The 14,671-nt window shown below is 34.8% G+C and overlaps 1 protein-coding gene and 1 long non-coding RNA gene across 2 annotated transcripts in view; one reads left to right on the forward strand and one right to left on the reverse strand.

Moving 5' to 3' along the window:
* The window catches only part of ugt8 (UDP glycosyltransferase 8), a 27,596-nt gene extending 19,750 nt beyond the window's left edge, over nucleotides 1–7,846 (reverse strand). Inside the window, exon 1 of the mRNA XM_079616954.1 lies at nucleotides 7,661–7,846. The gene's annotated coding sequence lies outside the window, so the exon portion shown is untranslated. The remainder of the gene's footprint in view (nucleotides 1–7,660) is intronic.
* LOC307000946 lies at nucleotides 6,386–13,776 on the forward strand. Its single transcript, XR_013798141.1, has 3 exons — nucleotides 6,386–6,465; nucleotides 7,802–7,977; nucleotides 13,216–13,776. It is a non-coding gene; the product is annotated as an uncharacterized lncRNA (long non-coding RNA).
* The last annotated feature ends 895 nt before the right edge of the window (nucleotides 13,777–14,671 follow it).

Raw genomic sequence — 14,671 nt, forward strand, 5'->3', positions numbered from 1 at the left:
TACACCCATCATGTTTTGCACAGTGCTGGATAGGGAGAATGAAATAAAGTGATATTTATGCATTTTTAATCAAGATAATAAAATGGGGGACTTAGTGTTCTATTATGCTGGTTTTAATGTTCTATTATGCTGAGTTTCTGTTTTAGGGGACCATTGTGGTGAAGTGTAACGTGCATAGGTTGGGACCCGCTAACAAGAATTTAAGTTGTTTTAATAAAATAAGTCATGGATGTAACCATGATGCAACACCCAACAAGGAAAGCCATGTTAAGCTTGTTATGTGTTGATATTATCCGCTATACTCAAAAATATCTTTCTTTAAATTAACTCAATTAAATCATGGGCAGTGGTTCCATGTGATTGAAACATGTTATTTAGACAAGTTACTCAGTTCATAATACATTAAGTATTTGAGTAGAGAAATCATGTTTCCATGTTTCTTCATGTGAAACCACAATCCATAATTGATTTAAGTTAGTTTAAAGTATCATATTTTTAGTGTAGCCTCAGAATTACCAGGATATTGTTTACATAATTAATTGCTCAAAATAGCAACAACTGTACCGTTGCATGAGCCAAAGCAAATAATTATCAACGGTTTTTGTTCATGATTGTTGCTAATTTTACTGTGTTTGTAAATTTTATGAGCTCTGACCATTTGCCTGAATCACAGCTTCTTAACAAAGCCTTTGCATTGTTATAAAAGTGCACATTTTCTAAATTATAAACCATCAAAGGGATAGCATTTAGAGTCAGTGGCTGATTCAACCAGCACAACCAAGACACACACTGTGTACTCTGTGTCAGAGCATGTGCATCATGACTGAGGTTGTATGTGTGGGCCTATGACACTGCAGATTGTTTCCTCTTTTATAATGACCAAAGTTCATTGTGTAATCTGTAAACATACTCACACATAAGTCAATTTACAATTACATACATATTTCACACAAAAAAGCCTCCTTGTGCATGTTTACTAATGGTTAGCGTGCAATCTTTTGTATCAGGTATAAATATTTCTACCTTATACGGTGATCAGAATCCACATCGGAACACAAACAGAAGCATTTAAACATGAAAGTTAGTTGAGGTAAATTATTTTAAAAGTCTTTAATGCTGATGTTAGCTGACAGAATTATCCGGCGCAAAACCAGGCATGCGCATAAAGACGTACACTCAAAGTAATCGGATCAGCTCGTTTACATGGTGTAATTTTTCGTTTGATCGGTTCATGAAAAGGTTTAATCCACCCCCTTCAATTCGACTGAAATTTCAATCGGTTTGAGCATTTTCATTCTGATTGGACTTTTAAACTGTTATAATCGGAATACAATGCTATGTAAATGGGGCTAGTGGAGGCAAGCTGGTTGAGAACCCAAATGCAACTTTAGCTACTTCTAAACATAATCAAACACAAAACAAGGGCAAGGCATGAAACTCGTAACATTGACAACGATATGAAAACATTGATTCGTAACAGAATACTAGAACCAAAATATGGACCCACCAATCCGTCTCAGCCAAGGTGACCGCCCTATTAATAAGAAGTATGTGGAGGAGTTTGGTGGACTTTGCAATGGGGTGGATTTCACTGATGAGGTCTTAAAGGACATGTTTCATCATTTGAGGACTTGAGGAATGTTTCTTGTCTATGTTCCAGTTTCCAGTCATTGTTTTATGTTTGATCCTATTTGTGTTTAGATTTAATTAAAGTTGCATTTGAGTTCACTTCAACTTGCCTCCAGTGGATATTCGTTACACCCATCATGTTTTACACAGCGCTGGATAGGGAGAATGAAATAAAGTGATATTTATGCATTTTTAATCAAGATAATAAAATGGGGGACTTAGTGTTCTATTATGCTGAGTTTCTGTTTTAGGGGACCATTGTGGTGAAGTGTGTATGAGCTCTGACCATTTGCCTGAATCACAGCTTCATAACAAAGCCTTTGCATAGTTATAAAAGTACACATTTTCTAAATTCTAAACCAGCAAAGGGATAGCATTTAGAGTCAGTGGCTGATTCAACCAGCACAACCAAGACACACACTGTGTACTCTGTGTCAGAGCATGTGCATCATGACTGAGGTTGTATGTGTGGGCCTATGACACTGTAGATTGTTTCCTCTTTTATACTGACCAAAGTTCATTGTGTAATCTCTCTGTAAACATACACACACATAAGTCAATTTACAATTACATACATATTTCACACAAAAAAAGCCTCCTTGTGCTCACAACTATATTGAAATTTATGGGTTGTTCACACTCCACCCAAGTTCTATTTGTTTTGTTTTTTTAAAATACGGTTAATAAAGAACTGTTAATAATCAATGCATGTTTCCCTACACTCTTCTCAACCAAATTAACACAAGGAAGAATTATATTTCAGAATTTTGATTTACATGCAGACAATATACAGTAATGAACAACAATATTGAAATACATATACACTACTTTGGGGTCAATACGATTTTTTCTTTTTTTTTGAAAAAGCTGAAAGCTTTTATTCAGATTATTCACATTTAATCGAATGTCCGGGTTATGTTCAGTATTCCTGTGTTAGGAGCATGTTTAGTTCATTGATTAGTTTGTTCTTTTTAAGCCCTGTGTTTTGTTCTTGTCCGTTATTGTCGCAAAATGCTTGCTTGTTTTGTTAATGTCGAATAATTTGTTCCTGAGTGTTTTGTTTCTTTTAAGATATTGTAAATAAAGTTAAGTTGCTGCAATTAGATGCCTTCTCCTCATCTTTGCAACCCAGACGTGACATCGATGGCAATAACAAAATTTACATTGTAACAAAAAACTAAAAACCTAAAAACCTTGACCTTACTATTCATCAAAAAACCCTGAGAAAAATGTATCACAAGCAACACAAGTGTTTTCAACACTGATCATAATAAAAAATATTTCTTGAGGACCAAATCAGCATATTAGTTTTCTGAAGGATCATGTGAAACTGAAAACTGGAGTAATGGTGCTGAAAATTCAGCCTAACCATCACAGGAATAGATCAAATTTTAAATATATATAAAATATAAAACAGTTATTTTAAATTGTAATATTTCACAATATTACTTTTTTTTCAATATGACTTTCTTCTTTCAGCCGAACACAATCGGAGATAAATTAAATAATATCCAGGCTCTTCACAGCTTTGTAATGGCATTGAATAGAGCCTAGGTTTTTGAAGCTCCAAAAAGCACGTCCATTCATCATAAAAGTAATCCATATCAATCTAATGGATTAATAAACGCCTTCTGAAGCGAAGGTTTTTTGTAAGAAAAATATATAAAATATATATATAAAAAATGCGCGTTCACGAGACAGTTGAGTTCTGGCCACTGATCTATATAAATTTATATATATAATTTATACAGATCAGTGGTTCCGGCGGAAGGGTGACCTCTGACCCGACGTATGACGTAGCTCCTCCTATCGAAATCCTCCAACATTTTTCTTTCAAAATTCTCATTTTAGACTTCTAATTCATGACCGCCGTCATGAATTATTTGTTTTTCTCTATCCTCACCTAAGCTTACGCTACGCCAGGTCAGAGGTCACCCTTCCGCCTGGATCTCAACTCTATCGTGAACGCGAAAGAAGAATGTCATACTCCTAGGATGGCTTAAGAGAGGGTGAGTAAATTTTAATTTTTTGGTGAACTATTCCTTTGAACCTTTCATACCTCTAAGTCATAAGACTATGCTAATTACAGAACAAAGTCATTTGAGCCTTAGAAATACAATAAATCAATAAGAAATGACTCATTTAGCACATGGTTCTCAGAAAATGTCTGCATGACTTAACAGCCCCAGACTTTAGGTTTAAACATTCCCTAAGGCTTTGGTGTTCTCGTCTGTCATCTTTAGCCTCGCTTTAGTCTCACACCTTAATTAAAGAACAGAACCTAGCAGGTCCTGAGTCTGGGGATCCAATAAAAAGGTGTATGTGATTGTGTGAGGGGAGAATGACAAAGATGCACACAAAGGTAAATCAAGAGGCAAGAACAAAAAGGTAATGAGAAAGAGGGCTTTTTATTCCGTTGATGAAGTCCACGTTGTTTCTAGTGTGATCTGGGCAACTTTCAAACTATTGTACCTTTATTTAGGTGTTCATTTAAACGAGGTTCGCCACAATTCTCTTTCCTCAGACAGCTAACGTTAAATCAACAGTGTGCTGCACGGAAAAATCCACTCTGAAAACAAAAGCAACCAACGTCCCTGTCAGTGAAAGTGTAAGCTATGAATATTTCTGTTGTGTTTAAGATTTACAAACCGCTCTGTTCCTAAATATACAGAACGATTGTCCTTAAATAATAAAACATGTTCAAGTCAAGTGTGATGAAAGCCCTACCTGTAAGTAACAAACAGGTGTGTAGTGGTGTTCAGACACAATTGTGAGAACAAGGAGACTTCAGAAGGTATGTTTCCCTGACCATATAAGCCAGCTGTTGGGGTAAATTTCCCATTTCTCTTGCCTTTAAATGACGGCTGTTGTTTCTACCGTGACCCTTCCACCATTTGGCTCTCTCAGTTTCAGGTGGGCTATCACTATTACAACTTTTTTTAAACCAGACTGTTTACGGTTGCCGTGGCAACCATACCAGAGTCAAGCTGTACCCTAGCAACGTCATAGCTTGTGTTACTAATGGACGGTTCAGGTTTCCTGCCCATGAGAAAGGAGAATCATTCGCTATTAAACACATGGAAAACGTTGAGATGAACGATAAAACCCGATAATGTGATTACATTGTTGTCTATGCTGCCACGTAAAAAAGCCTGATGAAAATGTATTCTCTTGATCACTACCGCTTATTTTCCATACTACTGTATAATTAAGTGATTTTTATAATGCATTAACTGCATATAAAATCAACGATACGATAAATAGGATATTGCTTTTTGACATTATAATAACTACATGATAATTAGACTACAACAATAAAAACATAATATGCATCAATAGGCTACTTATACTGGTGAATATTGTTGTTATTACATTATATATAATTATTGTGATCTACATGGTCAAAAAAGTTCATGCAAATAAAAATGTGTTATCGGTATATCTCAAAACTGCCTTCCAAAGTCCTTAAAAACAAGTGAAAAAACACCCAGGTTTTGAAGTCACAGCCAAAATTTGGACTAATATGAATTTGTTTGTACAGCAGGCATACCTGCATACTTTTATGAAAACATTATTATACTGAAGAGAATTTGTGATTTCCAACTCTTTTTTCATCTATTAAGCAGAAACAGTAAAAAAAATTGAGAAAAAAACACTGCATATTGCATTTAAATGGTATATGTGTCAGATGAAAGAATTTAAACAAGCTTTCAAGGAGTCGGGGAAAGGTTATCTGGCATAGCTTGATATCATCATGCCGTTTTACATGCCTTCAAGACTTGAAGTCACAGTCAGGTGACACATTATGACAACCGTGCTACCTGATAAGGGCTAATGAATACCTAGACAATCAACCAAAGAACAAATCCATGGTGTGATCAGAGTGAACTCCTGTTAGGGGTTATCTGGATTTCTTTAACCACAATCGGGGATTTCCTTGCTCATGCAAAAAGCTTTTTATATTTATTAAACAAGACTAAATAAATGTACAGATAATCTTTTATGTGCTTTATATTTTGTTTTATTTTTGACACAATAAGCATGGACAAAAGGTACCGTGACAAGGCCATTTTCTGCTAAATTAGGTAACAAATGAGCTTGATCTAAATCTCTAATGTTTCACTAAGGTCACACAACTGACATACCACAAAAGTCCAGTACCAACCTCATTCCAGGACCTGGAGCTTCGTAAAAAGACCTTGCAACTTAACAACAAGTTCAGGGCTTAATGTTGACAACAACCCCCTCCCCAAAGACCCCGACACTACATGCCTGGAAAGAATGACGTTAGTGAGAATAAGCGATTGGCTAATGGATGATTTGCGTGTGGTCGGTCGGCGAGTTCGAATAGACCTTCAATATGCAAAGAAATGCAAAACCAGCTAGGCCACATCCTTTTCAAGGAAAAGATGTCCTCTATTCACAACAGGAAAAAACAGCTGATTGTATCTTACAGTAAATCTTAATGTCATGGGAAACAGATAAGATTGTTGAGTATTTAAAATAATATCTCACAGAGATTGAAAGAAAAATCTCTGCCCAAAACAAAATGATTTACAAAATGATTAAAAAAAAAAAAAAGCCACATTAGACTTCTGCCATCACACCATTTCTGATCAATACTAGTTTTCACAAGAATTGAACAACATAAACAAAACACAGGTATCACAACAGAAGATTGTAAGGTAAAGTCCAAACAACAGGCACAAATGACAACAGACAGTAAACTGGCCAGACAGGATCTTCCCTCCCCCCACGTGCACATGCTTACTATGCCCTTTAAATGATACTGCTCTGACAAGATGGAAAAAAAATAATGAAAATGCTGTATAAGTGGTGAGTTTTTCATATTATTATTTTGAATTACATTACATCATGGGACACTCTTTTACATATATCAAATGGGACACTCATCCAGCACTGAAGTGGGGACTGAATGATGTAATTCACATATGATATCGTTTTAGAGAGAAATAATATTAGCAGCTTTATTAGCAATATTAGCAGAATATTAGCACATTTATCCTTGCATTCACCAAGCTGGCCATGCTGGGGGGTTTATTTGGTTTGGATATATCTTAAAAATCTTTAAAAATGCATGATTTGAATTCACACGTTCCATAATAAATCTATTTTGTGTACACTTGTACTTATCCAGAGTGCAAGAAAAGTGTTTTAGTACGTTTCATTGGTTACACGATTTGACGTCTTTAGTATCAATTGGCCTATCAATTATTTTGTGTGTATATCTCACCTTGGACATCCTTATGTCATTGACCCATGTGTATCCTTATTTTCATTCTCTGTTTACCCAGAAAAGAGCCAAATATAAACTAGAATATTTTGTGAATGTCATTAGGCAATAATTAAGGCATCTCACAGATTACAGGACATCATTTATAAACCTTATAGCCTATTTGAACAATTATCTAGAAAGGGTCTTTTTCTGTTTCTATTTATTTATTTATTTTACAACAAAACATGAAAAGAGATTTATACACTAGGAGATTTATTTTATAATAACTGCCATTATCTCTTTATTTTATTTTAGATTATTATTATATCTTTCTTTTTTTTATCGATGATAAGCAGGAGTTGAATGTCAGTCTTACTGCAAGATGCCCCCTGCTAAACTAGCCTATAGCTGGCCATGTTAAATATTAATGAAGTGGGCCACTAAAAGTGAGCAGGTAAATCTTTAGATCACGTCCCAAACGCTCACTTGTTTCTAAATCCTCAGGAAACTATTTTAAATACATAATGTGACGGGTACTCAATCATAACACGAGTAGGCTATTATACAAATAATAATAATAATAATAGGAAAAAAAACTCATGAGATGAAAACTAGGCTATCGGCGAGACTTCAAAACATGTCACATGCAGGAGCAGCGCGAGCACAAAACACAAAACAACGACACGACACACCTGAGTTTAATCTTCTTGTAGTAGCGAAGGCGAAATTATCCGCGCTCACAATGTTGCGCGTAACACCTGTTTCTAAAAGGAAACGCCGCCCTTCGCCGCTTACCTGTACAGGTGAACCCGGCAAATTCGGTGTCCTAATGTATGTGAAATTCACGTCCCCTCAATCTCTTGAGCCTCTGACATAAATTTTACATAAATCCACAAACGGTGTTGGCCGGTTAAAACTGCTCGTTTGCCACAACAGGCGAGGTGGTTTTCCCAATGGCTATGAGATGAGGCGTTGTGTATCAGAACTCCGGGGAGGGCGGGATATGCGAAACCTCAATTCACAGTCACTGCAGGGAGTGGTCGAACCATGGCAGAGTCAACCCTAGAACAATAGAGAGACTTCGGCCTTCCAGATCCCCTGCGAAGCGTCAGGTGCGTCTTTGCTCTTTCGACACCGGTATATTTGCATTTGAGGAGCGTGGGGGCACAGCGCTTCCGTAGGGAGAGCTGTGTTATAAATATGACAAAGTCTCACAGAGTCATTGACCACTCCTGAAGATAACATCATCATTCTACCTTTGACGTTATTCTACAATAAACTCTAATAACCGGCTAATACGCCTGCTGACTGCGTAATAGTGAAAAATAAAATAATTTCGATGATTAACTGTTCGGTTATAAGGATGCAGTTTTACAAGACTTCTTAAAAGTTATTTGTTAACACTTTACAATAAGGACTCATTAAACTATCACGAACTAACAATGAGTAATACATTTTTACAGCATTTTATCCCTTTTTAACGTTAGTTAATTAACGTAATGTTGTTGTTGACAGTGTATTAACTGTTACCAGATATAATTTTTTTATCTTAAAAATGCATTATAACATTTTGAGATGACCTAAGAATAAAAGCTGTAAAAGTAATGTTTTATTGTAAGTTCATGTCAACTAATGTGGTTAACCAATGTAACAAATGAAATCTTATTGTAGTGTTAACAGTTACAATAATTAAATATCACTAGTCATAACAACAACTGAAGTAACTATCTAAATGGAATCTCATAATCACAGTTTATGTGTTTAAATTATGACATAAACACATAACGTTTCTAGAGCACAAAAATAAAACTTTTGAAATAGTTTTCCACTAAAAGTCCTTATGAAGGTGGGCACCGTACAATGACGTCTTTGTGTTTATATGCATGTGTTAGTGAGAGAGAGAAAGAGAGACAGAGAAATAGAACAGCCATGATGATTGTGTTTGAATCATTGATGATTCTCTTCCGCTCATGTTTCTGTGGAGTGCTTCTGTGGGTGTTATACAGTTTAGAACCCCAAACCATCAGACATGCATAAAGTTTAAAAAAAGACTGAAAGCTGACAAATGTTCTTGTGCAAGGAGTTGCTGATTATTTATCTTAGTCACACTGTAAAAAAAAAACTGTTGTTTTTACAAAAAATTCCATGGCAGCTGTGGTTGCCAGAATAATTCTGTAAAAAAACTGCAGTCAAAATGTAAACATATTTACAGAACCGCCTGTAAATTACAGTATAAAACAAAAACAAAAAAAGCCATTTAGACCGGTAAATCCAACAACGCACACTGCTAAAATTTATTAGGTATTACATAAAAGAGGAAGCCATCATGAGTCGCAAAACACAAAACATCATCATGGTAATACACATGACACACAAAAATATGTAATAAATATTCATTAAACAACAGAATCCCAAATGTGCATAACTGATAAAAACAATTAAGCAACGATTATTTCAATGAAATACTTTTAAATGTAAAAGTGTCACTGGGAATGTCAGTTTACAGTTTTTTATTGTAAATTATAATTTGATTAAATCTCTGGTTAGATATTTTACAGTTTTCTCCTGTATACAGTACGGGAACTTATAGGAAGTACTGTTATTACCAGTTTATTACAGTGAAAGTACAATTTGCTGGAGTCTCATGCTGTGACTAACCGCAGACATTTATGCTTTAGCAAAGAAGACAATATCTGAGCTTCTGAGAAATGATGATTCCTAGAAAGCTATGACTCTTTGGTGACAGTTGGAGAAGTCCTTCTCCTAATTATAGTTGTATGCCACTGTATACACTGCAGTGAGCTGTGTTTGTCATATACTGTACTGTACTGTCTCTCCATTCACTTTCATAAAAGGCAGTTGCTGTTGAATGTGTAACTAATATAAAGTTGTTTTTGGTGATACAAATAATGAATAAAGTAATGTAAATTATATTATAATTATTTGACAGAACTGTGAGTTCCCACCATGCCCCAAATCCAAACATTTGTTCTTCCTTCTCACTTCCTCCCCCCATGCATATGCAGTGAAATATACATTACAACCCGACATGTGAACAATAATGAACTAAATAAGTTCATAAATAGAAAACTAAATATGCACATAGTAATATTAATAATAAACAAATGCACAACTTATAATAAACTCAAATACAACACTGATGATTAATGATTATAGACAAATGGCTACAACAATTCATTTTAAATTAACCGAAGCAAAAAAGGTTTAAACTGCTTCGCTGGCTGTTACAACCTATTAATACACCCTGACAATTTAGTCTTCAACTCAGAACGAACTCCCTGTAAAAGAATGACCAGTGTTCTTTCTATGTACTTATTAGAGGGTGTGATATTCAAGGAAATCTATACTATCAAAAGACTGTAAGCTTTTCCATTCATCTCAGTCTCATGATGTCATGAGGTGACAAAAATTACATGGCTACTTTTGTATGCTCAAGTTACCACTAGAATGATGTAGTTACAGCATCTGCCAGCAGGGGTTAACTGGTTCATGCTAACCAGACAAATTCTTTGAGTTCAGCGTCTTTTTCCTAATGGCCTTGCATGCCAACTCACATTCATTGATTGGTCCAAACTCTACTTAAAGTATTCACAATGTTGTTGTTGTTGTTTTTTATTACCAAAGTTATATTAGGAAGATGAGTCAGTAGGTGTTTAACATTTTTCACTTTCTTTTTTTTTTGGTCAGGGATTTAGAGTAAATATTGGCAGTGTGTTAGAAGTGTGACATATTTCCTGTGCTGACCATCACATTATGGCTTTGCCGGTTTCCCCACATGTAATTAGGCAATAACATTCCCTTGGTTGAAATGTAATTACTAGGAACAGTAACAGTTACAGTCAGTGTTACTCAAGGTTTCCTGGGATTGTCTCGCCAACACCTACAAAGCAAAGCATTATAATCTCTAATAGTCATTCCAACGATAATTCCAGGTTGGCTTAGTGCGTGCGGATTCACTTTTATCTGCTTGTAAATCTGGCCAAACACTAATTTCCTGAAACAAACATATTTTCTTTAACACTGCCTTAGAAAGAAAGAGAAGACGACAAGACAGTGATAAATGAACAGAAACCAGCTTGACATACAGAGAGAGTGAGATAGAAAGAGAATGAGAAACAGAAAGACGACTTTCAGTGCCACGACTACCGGGTAAGTGCACTGTAAAAAAAATTGCTGCGATTATTTAGCACAACTTAAAATCCAACATTGTTTCAACTTTAAAAAGTATGTGTTCAAGCTTGACTTAATATATTAAGTTTAGTTAACTTAAGTTTAGTTTGGTTAAGTTGGATATTTAAGTTATCTCAACAAATTTTAACTAATCGCAGCCACATTTTTTACAGCGTGGTATTTAAGATTTAGAATGAGCAAATGAGAACTGAAACAAACAATTCATACATGTAATGTAGAATATTTCATATACGTATTGTATAGTAATATGATAGTATATAATATATATAGGCTACATAAAGTTTCAGGCTCTAGGCTATGTATTAGGGCTGTAACGATTAATCGCGATTAATCGAAATCCAAAATAAAAGTTTGTGTTTACATAATATATGTGTGAGTATTGTGTATAATTATTTTGTATATATAAATACACACACATGCATGTATATATTTGAGAAATATTTGCATTTATATACTGCATATATATTTTTATATGATTTATATTACATATAAATAGAACTATTTTATATATAAATAACACATTTTTATTAAATATATACATACAAAATAATTATACACAATACACACACATTTATTATGTAAACACAAACTTTTATTTTGGATTTCGATTAATCGCGATTAATCGTTATAGCCCTACTATGTATATATATAATTTATTTATTTGTTCTTTTGTGTGTATATAGCCTACAGCTGTATATATACATATATACAGTACATAGCCTAGAGCCTACAACTTATATATATATATATATATATATATATATATATATATATATATATATATATATATATATATAATATATAATATATATATATAATATATATATATATAGGCTATATATATATATATATATATATATATATATACATATATACATATATATATATATATATATATATATATATATATATATATATACATATACTCACATATATATATATACATATACTCACTGGGCACTTTATAACACTCTAAAAAAATGGGTAAAATATGGACAAACCCAGCTGTTGGGTTAAATTTTTACATTACATTTTTAACCCAACGTTTGGGTTTGTCCATATTTTACCCAAAATTGGGTTGAAACAACCCAGCATTTTTTAGAGTGTAAGTACACCTTGCTAGTAACAGGTTGCCCCCCTTTTTGCCTTCAGAACTGCCTGAATTCTTTGTGGCAGAGATTCAAGGTAATGGAAACATGCCTATTTATTATATTTTGGTCCATAGTGAGTTGCTGCAGATTTGTTGGCTGCACATCCATGATGCAAATCTCCTGTTCCACTGTGATGCTCTATTGGATTGATATCTTCACTATGGAGTGGAGGCCATTTGAGTATAGTGAAGTCATTGTCATGTTCAAGACACTCATTTTGAGACGATTTGAGCTTTGTGAAATGGTGCATTATCTTGCTGGAAGTAGCCATCAGCATATGGGTACTCTGTGGTCATAAAGGGATGGACATGGTCAGCAACAATACTTAGTAGTAAGGTGCCCAAAGTGTGCAAAGAAAATATTCCTCACACCACTACACCAGCAGAATGAACCATTGATAAAAGGCAGGATGGATCCATGCTTTAATGTTGTTTACGCCAAATTCTGTCCCTACAATCTGAATGTTGCAGCCGAAATCAAGACTTATCAGACCTGGTAACAGTTTTCCAATCTTCTATTGTCCAATTTTGGTGAGCCAGTGAGAACTGTAGCCTCAGTTTCCTGTTCATTGCCGACAGGAGTGGCACCTGGTGTGATGATCTGCTGTTGTAGTCCATCTGCTTCAAGATTAGATGTGTTCAGAGAGGCTCTTCTGCAAACATCAGTTGTAACAAGTGGTTATTTGAGTTACTGTCGCTTTTGTATTCGTTCAAACCAGTCTGGCCATTCTCCTCTGACCCTGGCATCAACAAGGCATTTTCACCCACAGAACTGCCGCTCACTGGATATTTTTCTCTCTCTCTAACCATTCTCTGTAAATCCAAGAGATGGTTGTACGTGAAAATCCCAGTAGATCAGCAGTTTCTGAAATACTGCTCAGATTGAACTTAAAAATATTGAAATAAAGAAGATTGAAATAAAAGTGCTGGATCTATTTGCAAGCAGTATTCTTTAACCAACTTAAACTCAAAATGTCACTTCTTACAGGTTATCTGGAAACAACAACAGGAAACAGAACAACCACTTTAAGACGATCTGGCAAGGAAAGAAACAAACACAGGACTATAAATACACAGGATAACTTATCAAAGGAAATGAGAAACAGGTGCGGGGAATGAATCAAGCAATCAACCACAATGTTAACAAAAAGAACACAGGAAACAGAATGGGAAAACAGTGCAAAAGATAAACTCAGTCAAAATCAAACCAAACTTAAATTCAGAATACACCTGTAACATTCAACAGATTGTCTTTCTTGACCATGGCTGAATCCGAAATCGACCCCTAAACCCTCAAATAGGGCGTTATTTGAGGGGACAGCCATTTGTTATGGTGTACGAAACCATAGTGGACGTTATTGAATGCACTCATTCATGTCAGCGGAAACAGAGGATCCAAGTGCAAAGGCAAGTTCTTGCAATAGTTCTTCATAGTTTGAAGAAACAAAGGCAGTATGTCGAGCAATGCCACAAAGCGTGTAATAACTCAAAGATGATGAATTTTGCAGAGATTAGCAAAACGAAGACTTCTGTCCATGTTATAGATAGCAGAGCTGGTAACACAGGTGGCAGAAACACAGATCTTGAAGAAGCCACAAAGCAGCAGGATGACAGGGCAGATGAAGCACACAAGAAGAGCACAACTAATCTAGACTAATAAAAGGTAAATCCTTATGCAGATAACATAACAGACATGACTCACGTACAATAAAAGTCAGTGTTGACCAATTTGGAATTCTCCGCATATTTCATAATGCTCACCTGTTTTCCATATTGTTTGTTAGTATAAATGGTTTCATTGTTCTATTTACATATTTGTGAAGACATTTGTGACATATTTGTGTTATCTTGTCTGGGAGGGGGGAAGGACCCTCATACATCAACCTTATAATTAACTGCATTATATTATTTAATACTCAACTTAAATTTAGTATTGATACCACGTATCGTATTAGCACTATATAGCATAAGACTTATGTGTAGAAATGTATAAAGGCTAATCTTATTTAAAAAATTGTATTTCAGCCTTAAAGTGGAATAAAAGGACACAGTTCTGCAAACTTTTAGATATTAATAATATAAAGATTGAGGAAGATTAAAAAGACAGTTTTTTTTTAAATTCATTTTAATAAAAAATAAAAAAGGGTTTGAAATAAGTCTATTATGCTCATCAATGCTGCATTTATTAAGTTGAAAATACTGTAAAAATTATTATATGATTTAAAACATAATGATCACCATAAAATGTAGCATTGGTGCATGTTGATCCAGAGTTTGCGTCATCTGAAGTCCTCGCAGGAGATTGTGTCTTCCCTTCACAGGTGTTGGGTCATCTGAAATCTTCATAAGAGGCTGGATCCAAACTAGAGCTGACGTACTCTAGTTACCTCAGGATGGGCATCCCGAGATAAAGAAAAAATGATCCACGTAGCTGCTGTTCATAA

The sequence above is a fragment of the Phoxinus phoxinus genome (genome assembly GCF_949152265.1).
Source record: "Phoxinus phoxinus genome assembly, chromosome: 6".
NCBI lineage: Eukaryota > Metazoa > Chordata > Actinopteri > Cypriniformes > Leuciscidae > Phoxinus > Phoxinus phoxinus.